Source organism: Vespula vulgaris, chromosome 24 (genome assembly GCF_905475345.1).
Source record: "Vespula vulgaris chromosome 24, iyVesVulg1.1, whole genome shotgun sequence".
Classification (NCBI taxonomy): Eukaryota; Metazoa; Arthropoda; class Insecta; order Hymenoptera; family Vespidae; genus Vespula; species Vespula vulgaris.
In genome coordinates this window covers 605,001-625,595 of record NC_066609.1, presented here as the reverse complement: position 1 = coordinate 625,595, position 20,595 = coordinate 605,001, and the positions used below count along the sequence as shown (strand labels likewise).

Genomic DNA, 20,595 nt, shown 5'->3' with positions numbered 1-20,595 from the left:
TCTCTCTCTCTCTCTCTCTCTCTCTCTCTCTCTCTCTCTCACTCTCTCTCTTTCTCTCTAATTAAACAATCAAATATTTCAAGGAGTACGACGATACTTAATCAGTAGAAAAACTTAATGAAAAATTTTCATTACTAGCCAAAAAGTATCGAGAATTTTCGAAAGGGCAAACGTGGCACGGGGCCAGTATTCGATACGAGCCTGAGATCACGAAGAGAAGACATTCCCCCACTCTCTCCCCCCCTCTCTCTCTCTATCTCTTGGTTGGTCGCGTCCCAAGCCCCAACATAGTAGACACAACCGGTTTCCACGGTGTTCACCCGCTTTTTGAGAAAAAATTGAACCAGTTTGTAAAACGAAAAAAGCTCTCCCTACCAACAACAGAACTTTATATATATACATACATACATACATATATATATATATATATATACACACACACACACACATATATACGAACGTACCTATACGAGATAGTTTAAAGAAAGACAGAGATAAAAAGAGAAAAAGAGAATAAAAGAGAAAGAGATAGATAGAGAAGGCCCTATCCTCTCTCTCTCTCTCTCTCTCTCTCTCTCTCTCTCTCTCTCTCTCATTCCACCTCTCTAACTCGTAGTGCCGCAGAGAATCATGGGAACCGAAGCGATTCCAAGCGTCTCGGAATCCAAGGCCCCTCGAGCGAAAAAGCCTACTCTCCCCCTTCACCCCTTCACCCTCCTCCCACCTCCATCGGCGATCTCTCTCCCTCCTTCCACCTCATCCTCCCTCCTCATCCTCAACCTCATCCTCATCCTCCCCGTTTCCTCCCTCCTATACTCCTTCTTCCTCTCTTCTTCTTCATCGTCGTAGGGTATAGCAAAACTCGTTGTTGAAGATTTTCAAACGAATATCCGACATTTTCAAGCCCTTCTCTTTTACTTTCTGACCCTCTTTATCGCACATATCAATGTTTCGTGTGTGTGTGTATGTGTGTGTGTGTGTAGGTGCGTATGTATTTGTAGAAATTTAAAGGTCGAAGCGATACGACGAGAGTTGGTATTTTATTGGTATCTTTCTTCGTTTTTTTTTTTTTTGGTCAGTTGATTTGTTTTTCTTTTGTTGTTGTTGTTGTTCCTTTTTTTTCCTTTTTCTTTTTTTTTTATTTATTTTTTTTTTTTTTTGGACATAGATATTTGATTCTCAAGTATTTCAAGTATGGACCAAGATAAAGTAAATTTTGTTCAGGTATTATTTTTAGTGCGAGATTAATTGTGAACTTAGTTGTTCGTCAGGGATATAGAGTAAAAGTAAATGATCGATATAGGGTAAAGATTGTATGAAATAATTATTGATAATTGTTATTCATTATTAAGTTATAGTTTGAAGATAACGACGATGACGATCGATTGATTTTTTTATTTACGTAAAATCTGATCGAATTAATTTCATTGTTTAGTTTTTGGTAATTTTCTGTAATGTTATATTCGGCTATTAGAAATAATAATAGAAGAAATCCGTTATAAGCGAATATCGATGATAACGGTTACCGTCGATTATTTTACTATTATCTCATAATTCAGTCTATTGATTTTTTTAAACGATATATCCCCTGTTTGTCGCGGTATAATAAAGTAAATTTATCAGAAATTTAATATCGCGAAAAGTTTTTATCTTTTAAGACGATGACTTTACGTTTGTGATTAATCAATTTTTAATAATGCGTTAGAATAGATCTATCGCGAGTTGTTCAAAAATTAACCTTCGTCTTACTATTTGCATTGATCGATTTTCATAATAAAAGATATTATTTCTTAATTAATAAGAAATATTTAATTGAACCTATCAGAATTCTAACTGGTCCAAAAATTGATATCACTATTATCGTGCAATTTATTTAATTAATTTTTAATAACCCAGATTAAAGTACTATACTTTAATACCTTGATATAACCACCATCAATAATACCGAAGCAAATCTCTAACGAGTAAAATTTAATATCGAAAGATAAAATAGTTATCTGCTTTTATAATTCATTAAAATATAAATAAGTAATCTGAAAACTTTTGAGTCACTCAAATGAGAACTGTATAATCAGAAAGAAACATTTTTTTTTAATTAAAAAAAGAATGGATATGACGTATCTACAACGTAATGAGACACCCTATACATATATACATGAAAAAATCTTATGCAAAAATTATTGCAAAAACGATACACTAAAATTGTGTATATATGATGTCGAAGTATCATTCGATTACTATCACTAAACGTTTACATTAAAAACCAATATAAGTTTACTTCTTCTTTCTCTCGTTAACACACCCTCTCTCTCTCTCTCTCTCTCTGTCTTTCTGTCTCCATCATTTCTTCGCGTAATTCACGATAATTGCAAGAGTACAGTATCCATCCGATCGGATGGTTCTATTTCGAAATATTACCGTATTGAGGGATGGTAGTGACAATGACGATGACGACGACGATGATGATGATGATGATGACGACGACGACGACGACGATGATGATGATGATAATGACGATGAGGATAGTAGTAACGTTGTTGTTGGTGACAGCGATGTTGGTGATGGTGGTTCTCATCTAACCAGGGGTTGGAATACGGGACAAGATGGCTCTTCGAAAGAAAAAAAAAAAATAAATAAAATAAACAAAAAATTAACAAAAAAAGAAATAAATACGAAATAAAATTAAGTAAAATTGAAAAAAAAAATAGAAAAAAGAAGAAGAGGAGGAGAAAGAAGATGAAGAAGATGAAGCAGACGAAGAAGCCGAAGAAAAAGAAAAAGAAGAAAAGAGAGAAGAAAAAAAAAGAAAAAGAAAAAGAGGAAGAGGAAGAGCAGAGAGAGGATATAAAAGGGAAGAAAAAAAACATGGAGAGAGAGAGAGAGAGAGAAAAAAATAGGGAGAAAGAGAGAGGGTGAGGGAGAGGAGGGAAAACTCCTCCTACGGAATCGTCGCCGGCGGATTCTCAATAAATATCAGGGAGGAGCATCGTTGCAGGGGTAGGCGGCCTCGAGACTTGGCGGGTAGCGGAGCTATTGATTTTCGAATTGGTTCAAAATTTCCATAATACCGACGACGGCCGAGGATACGTTGGTGGAAAGAGAGAAAACGAGAGAGAGAGAGAGAGAGAGAGAAAGAAAGAGAGAGGGTGTTCGTTGGCTGTCGCGAGAAAGAGTGAGCGAGAGAGAAGGAAAATGTAGAGGGAAATGCAACGTCGTGAGTGCGACCGAAAGAGTAACAGAGATAGAAATAGGAGAGAGAGAGAGAGAGAGAGAGAGAGAGAGAGAGAGAGAGAGAGAGAGAGAGAGTCGCCACGGCCTCGGACGGTTTCGAACTTGGCAAAGTTCAGCGGCTCAAAAGAGACACCCTGTTCTCGTCCATACACTTTCTCTCTCTCTCTCTCTCTTTCTCTCTTATACGTGCACATACACACATTCATATTCTCCACCCTTTCGAGTGCCCCACCACTGCTATGATTCACCCTACCTTCTCTCTCTCTTTCTCTCTCTTCTCTATACTCCTCTTTCTCACCCTCCAACGCGATTTCTCTCGCCTTCTCTCTCTCTCTCTCTCCCTCTCTCTCTCTCTCTCTCTCTCTCTTTCTATTTCACCTTTTCCGTCTCTTCCTCTTCTTTTTTTCTCCACCCATGCTCTTTCTCTCTTTTTCTATCTATCTCTTTTTTCCTCCACCTTCTTACATTCTCTCTCTCTCTTTCTCTCTCTCTCTGTCGGCCTACCCCTTTTTTCCACCCTTCCGCTGTCATTTGCCGAGCACCTCCGCACAACGTTCACCCTCTTTCTTTCTCTTTTGCTCTCTTGCTCTCTTGCTCTCTCGCTGCCGTTCTCTCTCTCTCTCTCTCTCTCTCTCTTTTCGTCGTGTCTGCATATACATACGATAAAATAGAAAGAGATAGAAGAGGAGAAAGACACGAAACCGACCGATGCTCTACTGCATTTGCCTCTACTTGCATTATATCGCGTTAACGACGATTCGAGTAAGGGTATTACACTCGTTTCTTCTCTCTCTCTCTCTCTCTCTCTCTCTCTCTTTCTTTTTCTTTCTCTCATTTATTCGCTCCCTCGCTCACTCGCTCGCTCGTTCATCTATTACATCCCTCTCACTTTCTAACTCCTTCTCTCTTTTTAGTTTGCTCTCATTTGCATTTAATGCACTATCTAAACCATCGCAAACTACAATAAGAAAGAAAAGGATAGATAGATAGATAGATAGATAGATAGATAGATAGATAGATAGACGGATAGACAGAGACAGAGAATGAGATAGAGTTTTTTAGTTCTCCCCACTCTACTTCCTGCTGATCTTATCCCTATTTATATGTCCACGATTTACATTTGTGTTTGTTTTGTATTTCTACGCGTATATGTGTACGTGTATATGTGTTTGTTTTGTTGTGTGTGCTTGGGTGTATGTGTGCATGCACATATGCACGCGTCGTAAAGTTTTTGCTTGTAACTTCATTCTATTTGATAGAATATAATCTATACATAAAGATAGACAGAGATAGAAATAGAGATAGAGATAGAGATAGAGTTTAGAGAGAAGGGGACGTTTGATCCAAGATCGTTCCACCTCGATAACCTTTTCTCTCTTCTTATGTTAATCGCACGATTACTCGATTGGCAATCGATATCGACACATTAAAACGTTAAAATCGATTTTTGAGAGTAAAAAGAATTTAGAAACGATAGCTCGTACGATGTCGATAAATTACGTTAACTTCTAAGAAAATCTAATTGAAAATTGACTCTACGCATGTTTTATAGTCAGGCTTAATTATTTCCTGCTTCGTTAAATTATGATTTTTCTCTCACGCGAATATATATATATATATATATATATATATGCATATATACATACGTATGTATGTATATAGTCATATCGATACTCTTATATGTCGACGTAAGAGATTCGTATAATTGGCATTTGCACGCGATTAGGATCAAAAATTCTCGTTCGAGCGTGCGATACTACGTATATATGTATGTGTATATATATATAATATACATATATATATACATATATATTTATGAAACAGAAACATGTGCATTAGAAATATTTCATTTTTGATTTTCATAAGTTAAAGTTCATAAGTACGTAACTGATCATAAAATTTCAAGACAATTTGTTGAATAAACTAATTAACAAATATTTCGTTCTTATTTTCTTTACTTTTTCTTTTCTACTCCGTTTTTCTTTCCTTTTCGAGTTCTGACATTAGAAATACCTGTTTATAAAGTAATTTCTAGCAGAGAGAGATAAAGGAAAAAAAAAGAAAGAAAGAAAAAAAATATTTTAACAACGTGAAAGTTCTATAGTATTGCTACGGTATAATTATAAGTAGAGAGTATAAGTAACGTTTGTGTTAGTAATTTTAATAATGTAATTTTCACGATTTACAATTTCTTCTATTTTCTTTTTTCTTTTTTTTTTCCTTTTTTTTTTTCGTCAACATAACAAAATGAATAATAATAGTGCAAGTCTAATAATGAGTACCATATAATTATATATAATTATATATATATATATATATATATATATGTATGTACGTATATATGTACAAGGTGTCCGTTTTAAATGTCCGAGCAAATATCTCGCGACGGATTGAAATTTGAAGAAAGTTTAATAAGAAAAATTTGCACGATTCTGATTCGATTAAAAAATAAACGTACAAATTCTTTTTCGTTTCTTTTTCCTTCTTGCATATTTACACGCCCGTGATAATTTGCAATCAAAATCGTGTCTAATAAAAAAAATTGCTGCTACGTATCGTTTGCGAGATAATCCGGCAATATTAATTAGTACGAGTGATAATTATATTAATTAGTACGAATGATAAATATATTAATACAATAAACAAATTATACTAAAGTAAGTAAACTTAAAAATTACTATAGTATATCGGTATATAGTGTATATATGATATAATCATATTATTATTATTATTATTATTATTATAGTTTAGTATAATTTTATCCGATCTGATCTAATATGATCGAATATAATATAAATATCAGAGCAGTATTAATTATATTAATAATTACGCTACGCTTAATTAGTTTTACTGAAAAAAAAAGAAAGAAAATTAAAAGAAGAATAAAAAAAGAAGACAGAACGAGAAGAAGAAGAATAAGTAGAGAAATGAATATGAAAACTAACAATGACGTGTTCGCGTGACCATAAAAATGAATTATAACTTACGAAAATACTATTAATTGGATATTTAATTGTAAATATATAATTTCGAAGTTGCATGTCATCTCAAGACGAAGTTCAAAAAAGAAAGAAAGAAAGAGACAGACAAACAGACAGACAGACAGACAGACAGAGAAAAAGAGAGAGAGACAGAGAGAGAGAAAGAGACAAGACAGATGGACAGAGAACGAAAACGAGAGAGAGAGAGAGAGAGAGAGAGACCGACAGATGGACAGAGAAAGAGAAAGACAGATAAACAGACAGATAGACAAAGAGATACAGATAATAGGAGAGAAAGAAAGAAAGAGAGAGAGATAAACAGATGGACAGAGCAAGAGAAGGACAGACGGACAGAGAGATACAAACAAGGGAGAGAAAGACAAACGGATGAACAGAGAGAGAGAGAGAGAGAGAGAGAAAGAGATATACAAGGAAAGAGAAAGAAAGAAAGAGAAAGGGATAGACAGATGGACAGAGAGAGAAAGAAAGAGAGAGAGAGACAAAAGACAGACATACAGACAGAGAGAGGGAGAGAGAGATACAGACATGGAGAAGGAGAGAAAAAAGAGAATGAGAGAGAGAGATACAGACAAGAAGAGAGAGAGAAAGAGAGAGAAAAAAGTGAGAATCGTTCCGCATCGTTCAACGGACAGAATGACGTACGGGTGCTCCCTGCATTCCACCCTTTTTGCGAATTCTTCGTCCCTCTCTTTCTTTCCTTCTTTCTTTCTTTCTTTTTTTATTTCTCTCTCTCTCTCTCTCTCACTCTCTCTCTCTCTCGGTCTCTCTTTATCTATCTATCTATGTATCTATCTATCTATCTATCTATCTATCTATCTAACTATCTATCTCTTACGAATAAGGAAAGAAAAAGGGGAAAGAGAGAGAGAGAGAGAGAGAGAGAAATAAGAAAGAAGAAAGAAAGAGTAGGGGCAAGTCGAAGGTGAAGAGAAGAAGAGGGTCGACTGGCTTTGTTCGCGATCATCCTCCGCGACTTTCGAGAAAAGGAATTTGAATTTCATCCTAAACGCATACACGCATGTACACACGCACACATACACACGTGGGAAGGTAGAAAACACTTGCAAAGGATGCAACGAATGCAACGAATGGAGCAACGAGTTTACGAGCGTATGTGAACGAACGAAGACGCACGAGTTACGATAATGATGATGATGATGATGATGATGATGATGAGAATGGCGAGGAGAAAAATGTAATTCGGAAATCATTCGATCTTGTGTATACGATGAAATAGAAGTTTAAATTGTTCGATTTGTTAGAATGAGACGTATCACTCCCGCTACAATTTCTATTTTAGAGATATAATTTTAATGCTGGATCCCTATCCCTCAATGAAAATTAGAAAGGGAATTAAGAGAAAAGAAAACAGGAAAAACGAAATGAAAATAATTAAAAAAAAAAGGAATAAAATAAATAATCATTGAACAATAAAAAAAAACATTTACTCCATACTCGCTTCCAACTATCACGCGAACGATATTCCTAAACTATGTCCTTAAAAAAAAAAAAAAAAAAAAAAAAAAAAAAAAAAAAAGAAAAAAAAAGAAAGAAAGAAAGAAATGAACAAATATATCGTGATTTGTAATTAAAAAAAAATCAATATATACGTATATATATCTTAAAAGGGTCAAAGTTCCCTTCTCGTTTATTCCCTTATTCGAGAAAGGAAAAGAAAACGATGAGGCTTCCTTCGATAAGAGAAAGATAAAAAAAAAAGAGAAAGAAAGAAAGAAAGAACGAGAGAAAGAGAGAAAGAGAGAGAGAGAGAGAGATAGAGAGACCTCGCGAGGTCTTCCACCTTCCTTCCTCCTCCCTATCGTCTGCAAAATTTTCCAAGCAGACACAGAAGGGACGCGGACTTACTTGCGTGTATCCATTCCCGTTGATTCCACGAGGGAATTATAAAAAGGGGAAGGAGGAAGGAAGGAAGGAAGGAAGGAAGCAAGCAAGCAAGCAAGCAAGCAAGCAAGCAAGCAAGCAAGAAAGAAATAAAAAGAAAGAAAGAAAGAAAAATAGAAAAAGAGAGGGAGAGAAGTCTCAGGAGCAAAACGAGAACAGCAAAGTAGGCACAGGTAGACTCGAAAAACGCGCCTGTCTCGTCGTTCCTCGAGATAAATACATATATATACACATATATATGTGTGTGTGTGTGTGTGTATGTATATATTGTGTAGAATCTGAAAGTCTGTAAAAGAGAAAGAGAGAGAAAGAGAGAGAGAGAGAGAGAAAAAAAATAGCAAAATCGTGAAGAAGACATGGGGCTTCTCTAGAAGAAGAAGAAGAAGAAGAAGATCCTCTCTTCGGGAGGATCTAAACCTATACGTACATCCTTCTCTCTCCTTCCCACTCGCCCTCCATACACACACACACACACACATATATATATATATATATATGCAAGAGGGGGAGGAGGTCTGGACGAGTTCGAATTGAAGACTCTTGGACGCAGTAGGAGAAAGAGACGTGTAGGAGAGGTGAGGTAGAGGGTTGAGCGAGTAGTCGAAGAGAGAGGAAGGAGTGAGGGAGTCGAAGAGGGTGGAGAAGGTAGTGGAGGATAGATAGGAGAGAGAGAGAGAGAGAGAGAGAAGCAAAAAAAAAAGAAATATTGACGAGAGAGCGCAACTCGCGCTTTCGACTTCGACTCCAAAGAAGAGGATGATATTCGAAGGGTACGAAAAGAGGAAGTTTTATTTTTCTTCTTCATTTTTTTTCTTTCTTTTTCTATTTTTTTTCTCTTTCTGCTTCTTTTTTTTTTTCTTCTTTTCTTTGCTCGATGGTCCTACCGAACAGACGCATACGCACAGACGTATGTAAGTTTACGACGTTTATATATGTGTGCGCGCGTGCGTGTATTTGTATATGTTTCTTTGAGAGAATTTCAAGGAAAATATACCGACGGTGATTCGTCGTGAATTATTAAAATAAGAATGTAAAGAAACGGAATAATGTTGTTAAAATATTTGAAGAACGAGAGAGTGAGAGAGAGAGAGAGAGAGAGAGAGAGAGAGAGAGAGAGAGAGAGAGAGAGAGAGAGAGAGAGAGGAAGGAAGGGAGAGAGGTATTAATCGACTGGTAACGAATAATAATTTTCTTTTGTATTTCTTTGAACGATTCGAGAAGGATAGAAAAAAGATTGTAATAATTAGGAACAACGCTACGATGAATTACTGTATCAATTGAGACGATCTAAGATCGCTATTAGAATAATTTATACGAAAGATTTATATGTAACAAAATAAAAAAGAAGGACGGAAGCATAAGGAGAGAGGTAGGTAAAAAGAAAAAGAAAAAAGAAAGGAAGAAAAAAAATCACGAATCAAGTATTTAGAACGACGAAATTGATAAAAATGAAAGATAAGAACTACGACGAAGGTATCTTGTATTTAAATGCGCTCAAGAAAGAGAGAGAAAGAGATAGACAAACAGAGAGAGAGAGAGAGAGAGAGGCATGGTTCTCCACGATAACGTAGAAAAAAGAACAGCAAGATATTGCACGCGTCTAAAGATAATTTTAAATCTTTCCTAGGACGTTCTACCGCTACATAGTCGTCGTCGTCGTCGTCGTCGTCGTCGTCGTCCTTTAGGTGGACCGTACGGGACGACAACGAACGGCGGATCGAGGGATGGGGAGGTAGAGGAGGAAGAGGTGGAGAAGAAGGAGAAGGGGGTAGAAGGAGGACAGGAATGGGGGATGTAGGTGGAGGTTCTACGTTTTTCGAAATATACAGAAAAGTTATGAAATATCGCGAGCTTCGTGAAACTTTTAATACGCGCGTACCTCTAGAAAAGCCCAGACTACTCTCTCTCTCTTTTTTTCTATCTCCGTCTCTCTTCCTTTCCTTCTCTTTTTCTCTCTCTCGTCTTTCTATACATGCTACACACCTGCACGGTGTATAACAACGGGAGGAGAACGTCGGAGGAGGAGGTTAGAGAAGGTGGTGGAAGAGGAGGAGGAGGAGGAGGAGAGGGGGTGGGAGGCAAAGCGGCTAACTTTTTTATTAAAAAAGTTTTTCAAAATAAAAATCACACCCGCCTACACAGCGGAAGGTTTCCTGGAGGGTGAGAAAGAGGAGGTAGGAGGAGGAGGAGGAGGAGGAGGAGGAGGTGGTGGAGAAGGAAGCAGAAGAGGAGGAAGAGGAGGAGAGATCCAAGAGGGTGGTGAAAGAGGGACAACAGGGAAGGTTTGGAGAACGTAAATGGACGAAAGCGTCCTCGGTAGATAAGTTCGAAGGACTTACGATATGTCTATGCTTTTCTATCTCTTTCTTTCTTATTCATTCGCTATCATTCTCTCTCTTTCTCTCTCATTTCTTCCGTACAAGTACATATCATGTATATCTATCTTTCTCTGACAAACGCGTTACTTCGGTGTTATGGACCAACTCTCTCTTTCCTCGTTCAGTTTTCTCAAGCTTCACCTCCTCCTCCTTCCAATTTCATTCCCCGTCGATGTTTTTCGGGTGGAACGGAGAGATATATCCAGGACTTCGTCTAACACATTGTCGCTCCTAAATTGCATTTTTCAAAAGTCTGCGTACCTTCTGTTCCCCCCACACACCACCCTCCCTCTCCACCTCCAACCTCCTCCTATCTCTCTCCTCACGTTTCTACCCCGCGACAGAAGCAGAGAGCCCAGCCGGCCCCTGGCTCATACCTACTACCACCTCCTCCTCCTCCTCCTCCTCCTCCTCTTTCTCTTTCTCTTCCTCTCCCCCACGCGGCTTCGAAGTCTCGTCCCCTCTCTTTTCCATTTATCTCGACGAATGAAAAGGCCGGTAGAGAAAGAAAAAGAAAATATAACGAACGGGAGAATACAGCGGGGCTAAGGGGGATAGGAGGGGATGGGGGAGGATAGGGGGCAGCTGGAGCTATAGGGAAGAGGAGAGGCAGGGTGGAAGAGGAGATCGAACGGGAGACGACAAAGACGGGTGGGTCCCAGGCCGACCGTCCTCCTCCTCCACCACCACCACCACCACCACCACCACCACCTCAACCTCCACCTCCACCTCCACCTCCTCATCCACCGTCCACCACCCGCCACCGACCGACCGATAATGTTTTTTGTCGTGTAAATAAAATTTTTTCCAATACTCGATGCTCGAAACAAACGAAGCACTCCGTCAGCGAGAAGAACGAGAGAAAGAGAGATAGGAAGAGAAACAGAGAGAGAGAGGAAGATTGAGAAGGGTAAGGGGTGAAGGTAGTTATAAAAGCAATGCATGGGAATAGATCGTCGTTGAAGGGATTGATAGTAGTCACAACGTCCTTCTCCTCGTATCGTCTTCGTTGTTTTCGTAATCGTCGTCGTCATCCGCAGAACCTTGTCACCGAACCTTCTCACCCCTTTTAACTAACCCTCGTTGATATGGGTCAGACGAGAGCACGCAAAGACCACCAACTACTTTTCCTATCCATCCATCCATCCTTTATTATACATCTATCTACCTAGCTAAGTTAGCTACCTAACTATATGACTATCTAACCCGTCCATCCATCCATTCATCCATTCATCCATCCAACCATACATTCGTCCATTTATCCATCTATCCATCCATCTAGTTTTTTCTCGCGATCCTCGGTCCTACAGTTTTTCCTAACGAACGGAAAGGAGAATAAACGGAGGGTTTGGGAGGGTGGTAGGGGGACAGTGAACCGACTGAGGTAAGTGGGAGGGAGAGAGGAGATAAAGGGAGTACGACGACGGTGGTCGCAACGACGGCAACAGAGACGATGGTGGGGGGTGAGGTTGGGAATAAGGGTGGTTGGGTGGACGATAGCACGGACGAACGAAGGAAACGTACGTGCGTATTTGTATGCGTGAGATCGGAGAATCTGAAGAAGGATAAAGTGAGAGAGAGGGAGGGAGAGAGAGAGAGAGAGCGTTGCGATGGTTTGTGCATCCTCTTGATCCCACCCCTTCAACCTTTGCACCCTGAAGTGATGGTTAACAGCAAGGACGAAAGCAATGCGATGTAAAAAATACGAATCAAAATTAATAGTATATTATTATTAATATAATAATAATAATGATAATGATGACGATGACGACGATGATGATTGATCGTAATAATGATAATAAAGGAAATAATAATAATATTAATTTTAATATTAATATTAATAATAGGAATAATAATTAAAAAAAAAAAGTAGAAAAGGGAAGGAAAAGGAAAAACAAAAAAAAAATATGAAACAGGGGAAGAAGGATGGGGCGGGGGAGGGAAGAAGCGCGGGAGAAATAGGAAGCGAGATGGAAAAAAGAGAGAGAGAGAGAGAGATGGAGTAGAGAGAGAGAGAGAGAAGCGGAGGTGGCTCGTTCGGGGGATCTTTATCAAAGTCAACGCACGCCGGTCACCATAGCAACGAAATTGGATTTTTTTTTCCAAGTTTTTTCGGCCCTTCTCGCCGGCGCCCGCCGTCCTGAAGGGGATAGAGAGAAAAAGAGAAAGAGAAAGAGAAAGAGAAAGAGAGGAAGAGAACGAGACGCGTTGCAAAAGAGAGAGCGCGAGAGAGAGAGAGAGAGAGAGAGACAGATAGATAGATAGATAGAGAAAGAGAAAGAAAGAAAGAGAGAAAAAAAAGAGAGAGAGAGAGAGGAAGAGAGTAGAAAAGCTTCGGAGGAAGAGGAGACTCGTTGGAGGTGGTGGAGGAGGAATGAGGAGAATGAGGAGGAGGAAGAGGAAGAGGAGGAGGAGGACTACGACGAGCCGAAGGAGACCGAGACGGAGGAGGTAGGTAGGGAGGGATGGGGGCGGACGAGCGGACGAGGGGAGTAAAGAGTAGGAGAAACCAGAGAGAAAAAGAGAGAGAGAGAAAGAGAGAGAGAATGAATATCGAGGAGGTCGGGGAGGCTCTGACGAACGGCGACCGGGGAAGCCAATAATTCGAATTGAGAACAGCCAATGGCCGTGCATCTGATTTTTTGTCGTATCATCGCCGAGGTCGTCCGCCCTCCTTCCTCCTCCACCTCCTCATCCTCCTCCCCATCCTCCTTCTCTATCTTTCTTTCCCGTACGTTCTCTCTCTCTCTCTCTCTCTCTCTTTCGAGCCCCCGACCCCTCACAGTTGCTGCCACTGCCGTTGCTGCCGCCACCGCCGCCGCCACTGTCGCCACCGACGCCACGACCGGCGCTCAGCGAAAGGGGCCGCTCTCTGTGTGCCTGACTTTTTTGTAAAAATCTCCCACCCTCGATCGTTCGCCACTTCTGCACCCTCGTCTCCTCTCTTTCTCTTTCTCTTTCTCTTTCTCTTTTCACGTTCTTGTTCTCTCTCTCTCTCTCTCTCTGTTTCTCTCTGTCTCTCGCAGTTATTTCTACTATTTCTCTCTTCATCTTTCTCTCACTCTCTTTTTCTCTGTATATCTTTCTTCCTCTCTTATGTTCTTCCTAGCGATCCCTCTTTTTCGCTCTTTCCTCTCTCGTACTCCGTCTCTTTGTATGTATGTATGTATATATGCATGCATGCATGTATGTATGTATATATGTATGTATATATGTATGTATGTATGTATATATGTATGTATGTACATCTGTCTGTCTGTCTGTCTGTCTTCCGATAACCCAATCTTTCTTTTTTCTATGGTATTTTGCCTTCTACGAAATCGAATCGTGAGTATCGATGCAGTGTGTTCATCTTTGATATACGACGACGATGCACATGTATATATATGTGTGTGTGTGTATATATATATATGTATGAGTGTATGTATGTGCGTGTATTGCTGTTTCTGATATGTAGAGATTTTTTTGTTGGTCTTTTCTTTCTTTTCTTTTTTTTCTTTTTTTTTTTTTTAATAATATTTCTATCCCATCTCAAATGATACACTGCGGTCCTCCTCCTTCTCCTCCTCCCCTTTTTCCCACCCTACAGTAGTATATAAGCATGCCTGGCATCATAAATATATACCAAGAAATAAGAATATGATATTGAAAGATATGATTTAGATACCCGTTACAATCTTTTCTTTAAAAAATTTTATTTCTACCAACGCGAATATGAATTTTATTCAAATATACTCGTGTAGATCACGTAGATGTATCGTATATACAAGTTGATTATGTTACATCGATGGATATTTGTTTGTAACATTTTTTTTTTTCTTTAATATTATTTCGATGAATCATTTATGATAAAGACACCCGATATAAGCATATGCATCATACACAAGCACACATAATACATACGCACAGTATAGTTAATATTCCGTACGTAGATATACCGATTGATTTGTTATCATTCTTTTTTTTTTTTTTACTTTAATAATATTTCAATGAATCATCTCGAACGAGACACCCGATATAAGCACACGCATCATTTACGTACAATATATATATATAAAACATTATTAATATTCTATTAATCCACAAGATAATTTTCTACAATAATGATAACAGTAATAACAATAATTTTTCCTTTTTTTATAAAAGTCGAACGAGACACCCGGTATGTCCTATGTCTCTACGAATACGAGAGATCAGACGTTGCAAGTGACACGACGATGGCTAGTGACTACTACACTACTACTATTACTACTACTACACTATTACTTACTACTCTATTACTCTACTACACTGGTGCTCCCCATATAACATCTACGGAACTCGCACGCGCTGTCATAATCAGCTGATTACCGTAACTCGTTGAACGAGGATACCGACTTCTTCCGAGAGTCTCTCAAAGAGAGAGAGAGAGAGAGAGACACCGGCTTGACCGGCTTGTTCGATCTTCGATCTTCGATCTATCCGATCTAACTTACATATTACAATATATAATATATATCGAATTTTCTTTTTTTCTTTCTCTTTTTTCTTATTTGTTACCTACCGTAAAATCTCAAACGCGTATACAAAATATATAAATACGGATATAAAATTTGTAACGACGACAACGGAGACAGTTAAAAGATATAAAATACGTATTGAATTTTCTTTTATTATCATTACTTTTAATTTATTTTCCACCAACGCGATAAGATCTCGAGCGCGTATACGTGATAAATCTTGAGTACGAAATTTATTGTATAAGGACGATAGATACAACAGATTCTAGATGTATCAAGGAAAACAAGAAAAGAAAGGGAGAAAAGAGAACGTTGTTAAAAAATGTCGAATTTATTTAAGACATTGTAATCCTAAGATAAAGAGAATACTACTCCAATTGCAAGAAACTTGTATATGTAATATTCTTATTACGGAGTAAGTCCGTCTCCTCTGACTTTAAAATGACATCTCGTATACCGTAAAAAGATGTCAGTAGAATATATATATATATATATATATATATATATATATATATATATATATATATCTGATAGGACTTAGTAATAGTGAGTCAACGAAAGTAGACTGACAATATCCCAGATACTTCGTATTGGCCGAGTTTGATATTTCCGATCGTTAACAGAAAAAAAAAAGAAAAAGATAAAAAAGAAAAAGGATAAAAAAGGGCAAAGAAAGGTCGACTGGTAACAGGGATATGCATTTAGGTGCACCTAGGTAGATCACTCATAAAGATTTCATCGACGTGCAAAGTCATCCCTTCGATTGAGAAAGAAAACCACGATCCAAATATAAAACGCGGCTTGGGAACTTTAAAAATAATATTAGCAGCAGACAAATGCCATCCGCATTTCCCTCTCTCTCTCTCTCGATCACTTTTTCTCTCTTTTACTATTTTTCTTTAACCTTTTCTTAGTCACCTTCGACCTCTTCTATCTCTATCCAACTATCTTTCGATCTCTTTCTCGCGAGTACTCTCTCCTCTCATCGTCTTTTGACTTTTTAACTACGTGCCAGTTTTCTCTGACAGGATTATCATCCCCATTTTCGTCATATTTCGAATAAGACGAAAACTTTGAAAATCGATAGATCGATCGAACGATCCTTTACAGTCGACACCTTAGATAGTTATTATATCGATGAATCGATTGAATTATCAAGCTTCTTTGATATTCAAATTTCATTTGTAGACAGTACACTGTAATAATATATGTCGGTATATTTAGTTACATTTATATTGATTAGAAATTGCGGGCTATGCGTATCTACATCTCGTTTGTTAGGAATAACGATAGAAAAAAAAAAATATATATATATATATATAAAGAAAATTTCACGATTTCATAGAAAATATTTTCGAGAAATATTTTAAGAATACGAATTGAAACTTTCGACTTCCGTGTATAATCGGTAGTTCAATGATTTTTTATTTTTGTTATGCAATGACACTATATTTTCTATTTTTTTTTTTTTTTTGATTAATTATGAATCAATTATCGAAACAAAATTATTATCAAAGCCTTGCAAATCTCAAAGAAATTTTTCTTTTCTTTTTTTTTTGTCATAATTCATTAAAACATCTAATCGATTAAAATAATTATTATCATAAATATTATCATTAGAAAAATCATAATATCATTATATATACACCTACATACATACATACATACATACATACATATATATGTACATATAAATATATACGATATTGCCGTAAAATTTCAAAAATACTAATCGATCTTACATCAATAATCAATAAATCCCATAATGAGAATTTCGTCCCAAAAAAAAAAAAGAAAAGAAAAGAAAAAAATATATATATATAATAATCTCCGAAATAATTCCACATGCTCGTCCTTGCATAAACCATAACATTTATCGCTTATACATTTCTAACACCCAACATAAGTCAAGGTGAAAAAAGAAGATAAAAAGAGATAGATAGATAGATAGATAGAAAAGATAGAAACAGAGAGAAAGAAAAAGAGAGAGAGAGAAAGAGAGAGAAAGACAGAAAGACAGAAAGACAGAGAGGGGGGAGTCTTGGAAAAAAGATGGAGAAGAGAGGGGTATTCGGAACGCAGAGATTATCGTACGAACCGGAGGCATAATATTTCTTCTCTCTCTCTCTCTCTCTCTCCTTCTCTCTTTCTCTCTCTCTCCCTCTCTCTTTCTCTCTCATCACCTTGAGTTCAAAGCTCGCTAACATGATGGTGGAAGAGAAAAGAACAGACGCGAAAGAGAACAAGAGAGAGAAAAAGAAAAAAAAAAAGAAGAAAGAAAGAAAGAAAGAAAGAAAGAAAGAAAGATAGATAGATAGAAAGAAAGAAAGAGATACAGAATGAGTGGGGGTTAGGGAAAAAGAGTACGGGAATTTCCGGTGGAACGTTAGACCGTGGCAAGGCATTCCTTCGTAGGATGCGAACTTTGTAAGCCATACTACTTTACTACTGTAGCTAGGTTAGCTAGCTAGCTAGCTAGCTAGCTAAGCTAAACTGCATAGAACGCGATCTACGCCACGCTTCTTTCTCTCTCTCTCTCTCTCTCTCTCTGTTTCTATATCTCTTTCTATATCTCTGTACCTCACTGTATCTCTCTATCTCTATCTCACTCACTCTTTTCTAATCGAGCGAGAGAATCGAGAACGGAAGTGTACTTTAGAGTTCTCGAGCTCGATTCGAAGCGAATTCGTTTGCTACCACTCGTTGTACTCTTCTCTTTTCCTACTTCGTATATAATATATATATATATATTTTTTTTTTTATGTGTATATATATATATATGTTTGTGTTGTGTAGTTATTACGTGTGTGTAAGAATGTACGTATGCGTGTAATAATGTATGTGCGTAAATAAGTACGTAAGTGTGCGTACGTGTCACCTCAAAGGTCGCCTGAAATGCTCCCCCTCCCCCTCTTCCACTCTCCTCTTTTTTTCTCCCCTAACTCGCCCTCCTCGCTCCCACTCAACCCTCTTTCTTCTCACTCGCGTTAATGCCGCGGAGGCAATTCGAATAATTTTCTTTTTTTAGTGGCTTTTTTTTGTCTTTGTTTTTGTTTTTCTTTTTTCTTCTTTTTTTTTTTTTTTTTTTAATCATATTGATTTAGGGTTAATGAGAAATTAACATCGTATTGTTGTTTGCTGTTGCTTGTTGTTGTTGTTGTTGTTGTTGTTGTTGTTAATATTGTACGTGTTACTTGCAATTCATTTTTTTCTTTGCTTTCTTTACTTTTATTTATGTATGAATATAATATTTATGTTTGATCATTCGATACGTTTAATTAATTTATTAATGTTATCCGATGAAATTTATGTTAATATATGTATGTAATATTGTATTATATTTATAGAAATATAATGAAGATAATATGATCAAAAATAAGTAAAAATGATTGAATTATGTTATAATATATTATATCATGTACTAACAATATATATATATATATGTATTGTTGAAAATATGACGTTAAAATGGAACAAATTTTAAATACTCGACGTATAGTAATTGATTTCTCAGGTAATTATACTATGTAAATTTAACACTGCATAAATTTGAAGCCAGAAGCTTATGTTGTGTCTGTTTTTATTATTAAAATTTTTTGTTTAAATATAAGCTATACCGTATAAGGACAGTATAATTTTCACATTATATACATTTTTTTCCTTTTATAGACACGACAAAAAATAATTATCTCTCGTATAATTATACTGTTTTATACTATAGTATACCGATACAAGTACAACATAGTATAGCGAATTATAACGATATAAATTACACTATAGTATAGTATACCTATTAAATAATTCATATCTATAGTATAAGTAAACTCTGCATTTATTTACATAGTATTATCATACTATAGAATAAAACATATATTACATTCGTAAACCACATATAATATAATTACAGTGTAATACTATCTACAAAATGATACATAAAAAAAAGAAGAAAGAAATAATGATGCCACTCTAATACTACAATTTTCAAATCGTACAATCCTTTCTTTTCCTACGCGCAACCAATTGGATATTAATAAAAACGATGACAATAGAAAAGAGAAAAAAAAATGAAACGAGAAGAAAATGTCTTCCAATCTTTCAATTCCGCATTCGAATTACAAACGAAAGAAAAAAGAAAGAAAAAGAAAAAGAAAAAGAAGACGAAAACCAAAGAAAAATAGAAAAAAATGGAACGAAAAAAGAGAGAGAAGACAAAAAAAGAAATTCGTATTCTGCATAACATTAAACCGGAAAAAAGATGTTACATCAAATCGGTTCTTACACGAGGTGACGTCCGGCTTGTCATTCCTTCGAGGTGAATACGCTGAGAGCTAACCAACCAAGTAGAATTCCGTTCAATATTTTATGTATACCGGACGCGACGTTACGAGCCCTATAATACACCATCGTACTTACTCTCTTCCGTATGTGTTTTTCACTCTACGTTTACCGAGAGTATATTCGAATTTATTTGTAGTAGTGTCTATCCTTGTAGTAGGTGTTACTCGTACGTATGTACGTATGTATGTATATACGTGTATATAAGTCTACAAAGTACGGTATGACATAGTATATATGTAACAGTATGTGTGCATTGAACGTATAAATGTACAAACGTATGACTATAGATAAATTGACTTTGTCTATTCGATCGATCGATCGATCGTTGTTAACTAAATAAGTAAATAAGTAAAATTAGTAATAAGTGTAACTATGCGATAAATTTAAGTTTACAAGTTTCTGATCGGTTCTTATTGCAACAACGTGTCGTGATATTATTTCGATTAAACGATTAAAATTAATTGCAATCGAGAAAAATTCTCGATAACTATAAAACTAAACTATCATGCAAAATTAATATATGTATACATACATATATATATATATATATATATATATATATATAAATAAATAAAATTATTAGATTTGTCCAACGAAAATTACGTTAAATAAAAAAAATTTTTTTTATATATTCTTTTCTGAACAACGTATATTAAAAAATTCATATATATATACATACATACATACATATATCGTAAATCGAATGAATCTTGTTCGTACAGATTTAGAAAAAAATAAAAATAAAATAAAAAACGGAAAAACAAACTTTTTTTTGTGATGAACATTGTTTCAATGAAAAACTCGGAGATCAAATACGATTTCTCTTCGGTTATATCAAAGAGCTAAAATGCAACAGGTTTTCGAGACGATGGACGACGGATTCCGAGAATTGTCGATTCTCGGTGAGAAGGTTACTTCGACTTTATCAAGGGCTTCTCGGCCGATTACGTTTTCAAGACACTTTTCCCTTTCCCTTTCTCTCATTCTCTCTCTCTCTCCCTGCCTGCCTGTCTCTCTCTCTCTCTCTCTCTTTCATTCATCCGTACATGAAAATAATATCCTTTTTTTTTCTTTTCAAAATTTTTTTTCTTCTCTTTTCAATTCTCTCTTTCTTCCTCTTACCTTTTCCTACTTCCTTTCTCTACATCTTTTTTTCTAAATTAAAAGAGGAAGTCGTGGGCGATTAAATTGAAGGAAGTCGATTTTATAATACGGAAGAATAAGTAGAGATCGTTAGACGAAAGA

The 20,595-nt window shown here is 36.5% G+C and overlaps 1 protein-coding gene across 16 annotated transcripts in view; it reads right to left on the bottom strand.

The window, feature by feature from the left end:
• Positions 1–20,595, bottom strand: part of LOC127071975 (longitudinals lacking protein, isoforms N/O/W/X/Y-like) — a 123,779-nt gene that overhangs the window by 65,858 nt on the left and 37,326 nt on the right. For 5 of the 16 annotated variants that reach the window (XM_051011918.1, XM_051011913.1, XM_051011911.1 and 2 more), the window contains one exon: positions 2,419–2,609. The exons of the other annotated variants lie outside the window; for them this stretch is intronic. The gene's annotated coding sequence lies outside the window, so the exon portion shown is untranslated. The remainder of the gene's footprint in view (positions 1–2,418; positions 2,610–20,595) is intronic. 16 annotated transcript variants of the gene reach the window in all.